The sequence below is a fragment of the Mirounga leonina genome, unplaced genomic scaffold (assembly GCF_011800145.1).
Source record: "Mirounga leonina isolate KUSES-001 unplaced genomic scaffold, KU_Mleo_1.0 Mir_165, whole genome shotgun sequence".
In the NCBI taxonomy this organism is placed as follows: domain Eukaryota; kingdom Metazoa; phylum Chordata; class Mammalia; order Carnivora; family Phocidae; genus Mirounga; species Mirounga leonina.
Genome location: NW_023270415.1, coordinates 6,081,731 through 6,094,515, shown reverse-complemented (window position 1 = coordinate 6,094,515; position 12,785 = coordinate 6,081,731).

The window sequence follows — 12,785 nt, the reverse complement described above, 5'->3', positions numbered from 1 at the left end:
AGTTGACCATAGAGTTGAGGGTCCATTTCTGGGCTCTCTATTCTGTTCCATTGATCTATGTGTCTGTTTTTTGTGCCAGTACCATACTGTCTTGATGATGACAGCTTTGTAATAGAACTGGAAGTCCGGAATTGTGATGCCGCCAGCTTTGCTTTTCTTTTTCAACATTCCTCTGGCTATGCGGGGTCTTTTCTGGTTCCATACAAATTTTAGGATTATTTGTTCCATTTCTTTGAAAAAAGTGGATGGTATTTTGATGGGCATTGCATTGAATGTGTAGATCGCTCTAGGTAGCATTGACATCTTCACAATATTTGTTCTTCCAATCCATGAGTATGGAAGGTTTTTCCATTTCTTTGTGTCTCCCTCAATTTCTTTCATGAGTATTTTATAGTTTTCTGAGTACAGATTCTTTGCCTCTTTGGTTAGATTTATTCCTAGCTATCTTATGATTTTGGGTGCAATTGTAAACAGGATCTACTCCTTAATTTCTCTTTCTTCTGTCTTGTTGTTGGTGTATGGGAATGCCACTGATTTTTGTGTATTGATTTTATATTGTGCCACTTTACTGAATTCCTATATGATTTCTAGCAGTTTTGGGGTGGAGTCTTTTCGGTTTTCCACATAAAGTATCATATCATCTGCAAAGAGAGAGAGTTTGACTTCTTCTTAGCCAATTTGGAAGCTTTTTATTTCTTTTGTTGTCTGATTGCTGTGGCTAGGACTTCTAGTACTATGTTGAATGCCAGTGGTGATAGTGGACATCCTATCATGTTCCTGACATTAGGGGGAAAGCTCTCAGTTTTTCCCCATTGAGAATGATATTCGCTGTGGGTTTTTCATAGATGGCTTTTATGATATTGAGGTATGTACCCTCCATGCCTATACTCTAAAGAGTTTTGATCAAGAAAGGATGCTGTACTTTGTCAAATGCTTTTTCTGCATCTATTGAGAGGATCATATGGTTCTTGTTCTTTCTTTGATTAATGTATTGTATCATGTTGATTGATTTGCGGATGTTGAACCAAACTTGCAGCCCAGGGATAAATACCACTTGGTCGTGGTGAATAATCCTTTCAATGTACTGTTGGATCCTACTTGCTAGTATTTTGGTGAGAGTTTTTGCATCCATGTTCATCGAGGACATTGGCCTGTAATTCTCCTTTTTGATGGGGTCTTTGTCTGGTTTGGGGATCAAGGTAATGCTGGCCTCATAAAACGAGTTTGGAAGTTTTCCTTACATTTCTATTTTTTGGAACAGTTTCAAAAGAATAGGTATTAATTCTTCTTGAAATGTTTGGTAGAATTCCCCTGGGAAGCCATCTGGCTCTGGGCTTTTGTTTATTGGGAGATTTTTGATGACTGCTTCAATTTCCTTAGTGGTTATAGGTCTGTTCAGGTTTTCTATTTCTTCCTGGTTCAGTTTTGCTAGTTGATACAGCTCTAGGAATGCATCCATTTCTTCCAGATTATCTAATTTGCTGGCATAGAGTTGCTCATAATATGTTCTTATAATTGTTTGTATTTCTTTGGTGTTGGTTGTGATCTCTCCTCTTTCATTCATGATTTTGTTGATTTGGGTCATTTCTCTTTTCTTTTTGATAAGTCTGGCCAGGGGTTTATCAATCTTGTTAATTCTTTCAAAGAACCAGCTCCTAGTTTTAGTTGATTTGTTCTACTGTTTTTTTGGTTTCTATTTCATTGATTTCTGCTCTGATCTTTATTATTTCTCTTCTCCCACTGGGTTTAGGCCTTATTTGCTTTTCTGTCTCCAGCTCCTTTAGGTGTAGGGTTAGATTATGTACTTGAGACCTTTCTTGTTTCTTGAGAAAGGCTTGCATTGCTATATACTTTCCTCTTAGGACTGCCTTTGCTGCATCCCAAAGAGTTTGAACAGTTGTGTTTTCATTTTCATTGGTTTCCATGAATTTTTTTAATTCTTCTTTAATTTCCTGGTTGACCCATCCATTCTTTAGTAGGATGCTCTTTAGCCTCCATGTATTTGAGTTCTTTCTGACTTTCCTCTTGTGAGTGAGTTCTAGTTTCAAAGCATTGTGGTCCAAAAATATGCAGGGAATGATGCCAATCTTTTGGTACTGGTTGAGACCTGATTTATGACCTAGGATGTGATCTATTCTGGAGAATGTTCCATGGCACTAGAGAAGAATGTGTATTCTATTGCTTTGGGATGGAATATTCTGAATATGTCTCTGAGGTCCATTTGGTCAGTGTGTCATTTAAAGTCTTTATTTCCTTGTTGATCTTTTGCTTAGACGATCTGTCCATTTCAGTGAGGGGGGTGTTAAAGTCCCCCACTATTATTGTATTGTTGTCAATGTGTTTCTTTGCTTTTGTTCTTAATTGGCTTATATAAGTGGCTGCTCCCATGTTAGGGGCATAGATATTTACAATTGTTAGATCTTCTTGTTGGATAGAACCTTTAAGTAGGATATAGTGTCCTTCCTCATCTCTTATTACAGTCTATGGTTTAAAATCCAATTTGTCTGATACAAGGATTGCCACTCCAGCTTTCTTTTGGTGTCCATTAGCATGGTAAATGGTTTTACACCCCCTCACACTCAATCTGGGCGTGCATTTGGGTCTAAAAGGAGTCTCTTGCAGACAGCATATTGATGGGTCTTCTTTTTTTATCCAATCTGATAGGCTGTGTCTTTTGAAAGGGGCATTTAGCCCATTTACATTCAGGGTAACTATTGAAAGATATGAATTTAGTGCCATTGTATTGCCTGTAAGGTAACTGTTAGTGTCAATTGTCTGTGTTCCTTTCTGGTCTATGTTACTTTTAGGCTCTCTCTTTGCTTAGAGGACCCTTTCAATATTTCTTGTAGGGTTGGTTTCGTGTTTGCAAATTCCTTTAGTTTTTGTTTGTCCTGGAAGCTTTTTATCTCTCCTTCTATTTTCAATGACAGCCTAGCTCGATATAGTATTCTTGGCTGCATATTTTTCTCATTTAGTGCTCTGAATATATCATGCCAGTCCTTTCTGGCCTGTCAGGTCTCTGTGGATAGGTCTGTTGCCAGTCTAATGTTTCTACCATTGTAGGTTACAGATCTCTTCTCCCAAGGTGCTTTCAGGATTTTTTCTTTGCCTCTGAGATTCGTAAGTTTTACTATTAGATATCAGCATGCTGACCTATTCTTATTGATTTTGAGAGGGATTCTCTGTGCCTCCTGGATTTTGATGCCTCTTTCCTTACCCAAATTAAGGAAGTTCTTTGGAATAATTTGCTCCAATATACCTTCTGCCCCTCTCTTTCTTCTTCTTCGGGGATCTTAATTATTCTAATGTTTCATCTTATAATCACTTATGTCTCAAATTCTGCCCTCGTGATTCCATAGTTGTTTATCTCTCTTTTTCTCAGCTTCTTGATTTTCCATCATTTGGTCTTCTATATCACTAATTCTCTCTTCTGCCTCATTTATCCTAGCAGTTAGAACCTCCATTTTTTATTGCACCTCATTAATAGCCTTTTTGATTTCGACTTGCTTAGATTTTAGTTATTTCTCCAGAAAGAGTTTCTCTAATAACTTCCATGCTTCTCTCAAGCCCAGCTTGTATCTTTAAAATCATCATTCTGAATTCTAGTTCCAACATCGTACTAATGTCTGCATTGATTAGGTCCCTGGCAGTTGGTACTGCGTCTTGTTCTTTTTGTTGAGATGATTTTTTCCGTCTTGTCATTTTGTCCAGAGGAGAATAGGTGAATGAGAGAACAAAATGCTTACATGGTAACAACATCCCCAGAAAATATATACTAAACAAATTAGAAAAGACCTGACCAGGAGAACAGAAAATGGAAGAAAAAAGGAAAAGAAAAAAAAAAGATAAAAACAAACAAAAACAAACGAAACCAAACAAAATAAAAAGAATTTGATCAAATATGATCAAGCTGGTTCACAGATCAGTGCCACACACTAGATTTTGGGTGTATTTGGGTCTGTTAGAAGAAAGTGCCTCCCAAAATTTTAAAGAAAGAAAAACTTATATATGTACAAAAATAAGGGATAATATGATGAAGGGATGGAATATGACTGTAAAGATGAAAATTATAAAAGATTTTATAAGAGAAATTGATAAAAGAAGTTGGTTGAAAAAAGAAAGAAGAGGATTAAAAAAAAAGGGTGGCGAGAGTGAATGTGATCAGGCAGGAGACTAGAACAAAGCCATACACTACAGATTTAGGGTATATTTTGATCTGTTAGAAGAAACTGTATCTCAAAATTTTAAGGAGAGAACAACTTATATATATACCAAAAATAAGGGTAATTACTATGAAGGAATAGAATATGACTCTAAATATGAAAAATAAAAAATATTTTTTAAAAAGGGGATGATAAGATGTTGGTTGAAAAAGGGAAAAAGAAAAATTCAAAAAAAAAAGAAAGTTTAAAAAAAATTAACTTTGAAGGACTAAAGAATCATGGGGGAAAAGCCATGAATTCTATGAATTCTATGTGCAGTATTCCCCTAGTGCTGGAGTTCTGCCATTCTCATTGATCAGTAAACTTGGTCTTGGTTGGCTGTTCTTGCTGATCTTCTGGGGTAGAGGCCTATTGCCATGGTTCCCAAATGTCTTTGCAGGAGGCAGAACTGCCCCGCCCTTGCCTGGTCCAGGCTAAGTAATCTCCTCGGGTTTGCTCTCCGGAGCTTTTGTTCCCTGCAAGCTTTCCGTACAGCTTTGGAGGATGAGAGTGAAAAAGGTAGCCTCCCAATCTCTGCCCCAGAGGACCCGAGAACTCGAGGCCCCACTCCTCATTGAGCCCCCAGAGAAAAGCAATCACTCCCATTTCCCTGGTCTCCGGGCGCACTCCGTGCTCACCCGGCCTGTGACCAAGTGTTTCTCTCTGGCTCATGACCCTGTGTGGAGTCTCCAAACCCAGCAGATCCTTGCAATGTGCTCCCACGCCGCTCCTCCCAGGGGAAGAAGGGGGGTCTCCCCAGATCTGCCACTTTTTGGGTCCCTGCTGGAAGAGCAGTGGCCTGACTGTCCCGTGGGTCACGGTTTATGGCAACCCCAAGCTGAGAGCCCGCTCCTCTGCTCCATCTCTGCAGCCAGATTCCCCGCTCCAATACCTGGGAGCTCCGCCGCACTCAGGCATCCCCGGTCTTTCTGTGACTCCAAGGGTCCTGAGACCACACTGTCCCAGCGAGTGTTCCACCCCCCACTTAGCTACTGGAGCAACGTACCTCAGTGGAGCAGACTTCTAAAAGTTCCAATTTTGTGCTCTGGGGCTCTATCACTTACCACAAGCGGCCAACGGAAGCCCCCTCCTGAATATCGCCTCAGATTCACTTCCCCACCCATCCTACCTTCCAGAAAGTGGTTGCTTTTCTGTTCAGAGAGTTGTTGCTATTCTTTTCTTTGATCTCCTGTTGAGTTCATAGGGGTTTAGAATGGTTTGATCCCTATCCAGCTGAATTCCTGAGACCAGACAAAATCCAGGTCTCCTACTCCTCTGCCATCTTGCTCCTCCCCCCACTCTGCCAAATACTTTTGACCTCTCTGGTGTGTTATTTGCCTCTTGTCTTTTTTTCCTTGTGGGTCATCTCTTTTCTATCCCTTTACTGTCATTTCAATGTACTTTGGAGAAAGGCTAGAAATGAACTCATGATTCGAGCCACCATATGCCATCAAAACTCTAAACATGTTGGTACTCCATGTATGGATTTCTAGAGAACATCTACATGGTAGCTCAAGTAAAATACAATTCTCAACAATCTGAGAAGCAGAGAACAATGTTATGGCCAAATAAATAAATAATGATGTTAGATGAGGATTTATAGTCTGGCAAAAATCCAGTTTGTATAGAAATCAAGTCCTATTATAGCATTATAGGGAAAGCTACGTTATTCTGGACTGAGTTTTTGTGGCTGTGGATTGAGCCAATTATTTTAATCATACTTTTGGGAAAGCTATTGTAATTCAATTAAAAGTGATTGATTTCCACTGGCATTCAATTTAGCACCTTGCTTTTGAGCAAAGAGACTTGACACTTGGCTTAAAAGTGTTAAGACTATGGTTTGATGGTGAGAAACAAAAAAAAAAATGTAAGCTTTTAGCAATCAAATTAAGAATTTCAGCAAACACCATTAAATCTCAGAGGGCCAGACTATATGAGGCTGCAGGGATCATTTATAACACAGATGCTAATATTCTTTCTAAGCAAATATGTTCTTTATTTTAAAAATCTAGGTATCTGAACAGGAGAATGGCCTATAAACTGAGGTAAATAAAAACTATAAAATACAATAAAACAGTTAAAAGCATGATTGCTCCATAAGGATAAATATGGCCAGACCTCTAAGCCATAGCATTGAGAGGGGGAGAAAAAAGCTATTTAGAGCAGTAACGTCCAGGAAAGGGGGGGCGGGAACCAGAGAAGACAGTTTGATTAAAGGAAATGTTTAGATATAACTATGTTAAATAACTATTGCAAGGAGAATTACATCACCTATATAGATAAAAATAAAACATAAAAATATTTTTAAGAATAAATTTAGTTTGGGGGGCCTGGGTGGCTCAGTTGTTGAGCGTTTGCCTTAGGCTCAGGTCGTGATCCCAGCATCCTGGGATCGAGCCCCGCATTGGGCTCCCTGCTCCGCGGGAGGCCTGCTTCTCCTTCTCCCACTCCCCCTGCTTGTGTTCCCTCTCTTGCTATGTCTCTTTCTGTCAAATAAATAAATAAAATCTTAAAAAAAAAAGAATAAATTTAGTTTATAATTTATAAATGTTTTCTTGAAAACCTTTTCCATCATATGGTTTCTAAACAAGCTGGGATAAAACAATCACATGGAAAGGAAGATGTTCTAGTTCCAGGTTAGACAGATAAGCACATCCACTCTGACTCTTCTACTGCAAGCCAGGAATTAGTTTCCCATTTTTCTTCCACTGTGCCCTGGCCTAGGCTCAAGGCAGCCCAAAACAAAGAAGAGGACAAACATTTTGTGATTTTTCTTCTACAAAGTACTTATAATGGGCAAATCATGAAGACAGAAAGTAGAATAGGGGTTACTAGGGTTGGGGGGAGGAATGAATGGAGAGTTATTGTTTAATGTTTAGAGTTTCCATTTGGGATGATGAAAAAGTTTTGGAAATAGATAGTGGAGATATTTGCACAACAATGTCAAGGTACTTATGCCACTAAATTGTACATCTAAAAATGACCAAAATGGTAAACTTTATGCATATTTTACCACAATGAAAGAAATAAAGCTGAAAGAAATAGAGAAATTATACAATTATAGCTATAGACTTTAGCACTCGGTAATCAATAGATCAAGTAGAGAGAAAATGGATACAGAAGGAATATAAAATAATGTAACTGGTATGTATAGAACACTACACCCTAACTGGAATATATATTCTTTTTAGGTGCACATGAAACATTCAACAAGATAGACTGCATCTTAAGTTTTAAACAAACTCTAACAAACTTAAAGTAATTAAAATTATACAAAGAATGTTATTTAACAATAATGGAATTAAACTACAAATCAATAGCAGCAATATAACAGAAAGATTTCCAAACACTTGTAAATTAAACAACACACTTCTGAATAATTCATGGGTCAAAGGTCTCAAAGGAGATTAGAAAACATTTTGAACTGAACAAAAATAAAATACAGCACATAAAAATTTATAGGATATATTTAAGCAATGCTTAGAGGGAAAGTTAGAGCATTAAGTGCTTGAACTAGAAAAAGAAGAAAAGTCTCAAACCAATAGTTTGTATTTCCACGTTAAGACAGTAGAGAAAAGAAGCAAAGAAACAGAAAGGGGAAATAATTTTTTTGAAAAAGAGCAGAACCATGCTATCTTGGTGATCATTGCTTTGTAATATAGCTTGAAATTGGGCAACATGATGCCCCCAGCTTTGTTTTCCTTTTTCAACATCTCCTTGGCGATTCGGGGTCTTTTCTGATTCCATACAAATTTTAGGATTGTTTGTTCCAGCACTTTGAAAAATGTCATTGGAATTTTGATTGGGATGGCATTGAAGGTATAGATTGCTCTGGGTAGCATAGACATTTTAACAATGTTTATTCTTCGATCCATGAGCATGGAATGTTTTTCCACCTTTTTGTGTCTTCTTCAGTTTCTTTCATGAGTGTTCTGTAGTTCCTAGAGCATAGATCCTTTACCTCTTTGGTTAGGTGTATTCTGAGGTATCTTACAGCTTTTGGTGTTATAGTAAGTGGAATCATTTCTCTAATTTCTCTTTCTACAGTTGCATTGTTAGTGTATAAGAAAGCAACTGATTTCTGTGCATTGATTTTGTATCCTGCCACATTACTGAATTGCTGTATGAGTTCTAGTAGTTTGGGGGTGGAGTCTTTTGGATTTTCCATATAGGCAGTAACCTCTTTGACATCGGCCACAGCAACTTCTTTCAAGATACATCTCCAAAGGCTAGTGAAACAAAAGCAAAAATGAACTTTTGGGACTTCATCAAGATAAAAAGCTTCTGCACAGCAAAGGAAACAGTCAACAAAACAAAGAGGCAACCCACAGAATGGCAGAAGATATTTGCAAATGACACTACAGATAAAGGGCTGGTATCCAAGATCTATAAAGAATTTCTCAAACTCAACACCCAAAAGACAAATAATCAAGTCAAAAATGGGCAGACGAGATGAACAGACACTTCTCTGAAGAAGACATACAAATGGCTAACAGACACATAAAAAAATGTTCACCATCATTAGTTATCAAGGAAATTCAAATCAAAACCACATTGAGATACCACCTTACACCAGTTAGAATGGCAAAAATTGACAAGGCAAGAAACAACAAATGCTGGAGAGGTTGTGGAGAAAGGGGAACCCGCTTACACTGTTGGTGGAAATGCAAGTTGGTACAGCCACTTTGGAAAACAGTGTGGAGGTGCCTCAAAAAATTAAAAATAGAGCTCCCCTATGACCCAGCAATTGCACTACTGGGTATTTACCCCAAAGACACAGATGTAGTGAAAAGAAGAACCATAATGCACCCCAATGTTCATAACAGCAATGTCCGCAATAACCAAACTGTGGAAAGAGCTGAGATGCCCTTCAACAGATAAATGGATAAAGAAGATGTGGTCCATGTATACAATGGAATATTACTCAGCCATCAGAAAGGATGAATACCCAACTTTTACATCAACGTGGATGGGACTGGAAGAGATTATGCTAAGTGAAATAAGTCAAGCAGAGAAAGTCAATTATCATATGGTTTCACTTCTTTGTGGAACTTAAGGAATAGCATGGAGGACATCAGGAGAAGGAAGGGAAAAATGGACGGGGGAGAAATCAGAGGGAGAGATGAACCATGAGAGACTATGGACTCTGAGAAACAAACTGAGGGTTTTAGAGGGGAGGGGGGTGGGGGCTTGGCTAGCCCAGTGATGGTATTAAGGAGGGCACGTACTGCATGGAGCACTGGGTATTATATGAAAACAGTGAAAAACCAAAATAAGATAATCAATGAAACCAAAAGCTAGTTCTTTGAAACAATCATAAAAGTTGGTAAACCTCAAGCAAGACTAACAAAGAAAAAAAGGAAGGACACAACTATCAATATCAAAAATGAAAGGGGGGGGCGCCTGGGTGGCTCAGTTGGTTGAGCAACTGCCTTCGGCTCGGGTCATGGTCCTGGAGTCCCGGGATCGAGTCCCGCATCGGGCTCCCTGCTCGGCGGGGAGCCTGCTTCTCCCTCTGACCCTCCCCCATCTCGTGCTCTCTCTCTGTCTCATTCTCTCTCTCAAATAAATAAATAAAATCTTTAAAAAAAAAAAAAAAATGAAAGGGGGTTAGAAGAGGAGGTGGAAGGGTGTGGGAGGGGACATGGAAGGGAGTGTGAGGGGAGTTTGGAGGGGGTGGGAGGGGAGATGGGAGGGAGGCAGTGAGAAGTGGGAGGGAGTAGAACATCACAACAGACTCCACAGACCTTACTGGGAGGAGGAGGGAATACTTTGACAACTCCATATACATAAATTCAACAACTTAGATAAATGAACTAATTCCCAGGAAAAAAATGTAAAACTTGACCTAAACCTCATAGATAAATTAGCTCAAAATGGATTGTAGACCTAATGTTTATATAAAACATAAAACTATACAGTTTTACAAGAAAATAATGGAGAAAATCTTTGTGACCTAGAGTACACATGATACTAAAAGTACAATCCATAAAATGAAAGTATTGATTAATTAAATAATATTAAAATTTTTGAACTGAGGACATTGTTAAGAGATTGAAAAGGCAAGTTATGGACCAGGAGAAAATATTCCCTTGTACAAACAACTTGTGTTCAGACTATACAAAAAAAAATTATTAAGAAAATAATCAAATTTCAAAATAGACAAAAACTTACATGTACACTTCACAAAAGGGGATATAAAGATGACAAATGAGCATGCAGAAAAGATGTTCAACATTATTAACCATGAGTGAAATGGGAATTAGAGCCAGAGTAAGATTCACACCAGTTAAAATAGCTAAAATAAGTGATGAAATGCTATTTTCTGACTGGCCCTTATAATGTGTTGCACTCTCGAATTCCAGAAATTTATTTTTGTCAATCAAATATTTCCCCCTTATTTTTGAGATTTCTTGGAGGTATTTTTATGAAACTGAAATGTTCCTATTGCTTGTAATATTTAATAGTCAATAATTATTTATTGATTAAAATAAAGAAGCAAATTTATGATATGTATAAATATGAATTGTATTTTGTGACTTTCTATGGTTCAAAAATCTGTACTGTTCATCAACAGAAATAATTCCTTTTCAGTGGTTCTTGAAAGCATTGCTCATTTTCCCTCCTAACCCCCATACATGTGACCTTTAAGTTTAAAAGAAATTTAATGTCTTTACTTTTATAGAACATTAAAATACCCTTTATAAAGGGCTCAACTTGAACAGAGTTATACTATTTAGAAAATCATATTCTCTGTAAACCCATTCCAATTGATAATTTCTCACCAGTTTAATAATTTTTGACTAAAACAAAAGCAAAAACAGAACACCTTTAATCACAGCAGGATTAAGTCTTACTATATCACAAATCAAAAACAGATTAGGAAATGGTGAGTTGCTCCAAGAAGCGAAGCATGTTATGCTGTAGAATTATTTCAGTGCACCAATCACCCAGATTCGGTTTCATACCAAATGTGCTTTTCTATTTCAAAATTTATTTAAACATTTTCTAATACAACTTTTTTTGTCTTTCATTAGAACAGCTTCCCACCCCCACCGCCACTTCTGGTAATCATATCAGTGTTATTCCATTCTACTAAGATAAAAATTTGTAAATATTGTGCTCTTCTTTCTTATTCAATCTTTTTAAATCCTATTTGTGTCTTCTTTGGAAATGACTTATTTATTTACCACATTGTTTTGGGCCCTTTTCTCTGTGAGATATTACTGGAATAGCCTTTTAGTGGGCTACCTTGATTCCAAATTCCATCCAGTATGCCAAAAAATTATACAACTCCCAAGTCCTGAATGTCCTTTCTCTGACCTCAAAATGATTCCCTTTATTTATTGAGTTAAATCCCAGATACTCACTTTGAGGAGCTTTGAGGAGCTTCCATAATCACCCCCACCTTTTATTTTGGTTCATTGTTATCGCTGGGTTTTAGATTTCATCCTCTGATCTGTCAAGAAATGCTAATCATTTTTTTAAGTATGTATCATACTCAGTCTCATATCTCTGCCATTATTCACTATAACCCATTGCTTAGACAGCTGCCTCTTCTTAAAGGACTGGGTCAAGTTACTCCTCCAATAAGCCTTGTATGAGCATGATAAGCTTGCTTGAACCTTTGAGATCTCTAAAAGTAATTTACAGATTAGAACACACAATTGTGCCTCTAATTATCCTTATGCTCTAAATTAAATATTGGCTTTTGTTTGCATTAAATTTATAAACACTTGGGGACAGGGCCATTTATTAATGAGATGCAAGATAAACATCCAAAGAAAACAATAACTTTCCTGGATAACAACAATAACCAGTTATAAAATGTAATAAGAAAGAATCCCACTTAATACTACACCTAAGAATGTAACTTAAAAAAAACAAACAAACATGCAATTCCATTATAAAGAAACCTTTATTGAAGGACAGAACACAAAACCCAAAAAAATAGAGACATACCATTGTTGCTTTAAGAGTCTCAATACTCTAAAAAAGTCAGTATTTCCCAAATCAACCTATCAATCTAAATCAGACCACCAAAAAATCCATATTTTGACAAGCTGTTTCTAGCTCATTAAGAAAATAAAGCAAATAGCAGGAACTACCTGAACACTTTTAGGGAAAAAAAGTGTAATATAGAGTAACTTGCTGTAGCAGACAACCAAATATTTTATAATTATTTAATAATTAAAACTGTGTTGTCTTGGAATAGAAATAGGAAAATAAAAGTGGTTCAAGAAGCAGAATTAGGCATAATACTGTTAAAACATAATAAAGTAGCATTTCAAATTAATAAAGAAAAGAGGGCTGTTAAATATATGACTAGCAGGGGTGCCTGGGTGGCTCAGTTGGTAAAGTGTCTGCCTTCGGCTCTGGTCATGATCCCAGAGTCCTGAGATCGAGGCTCATGTCAAGCTTTCTGCTCAGTGGGGATCCTGCTTCTTCCTTTCCTTCTGCCTGCCGCTCTGCCTTGCTTGTGCTTTCTCTCTGTCAAATAAATAAAATCTTTTAAAAAAACATATATATGACTAGCAGTCTTGTCTCATGTTGTCTAAAAAAATAAATATCAGATAGGGCACC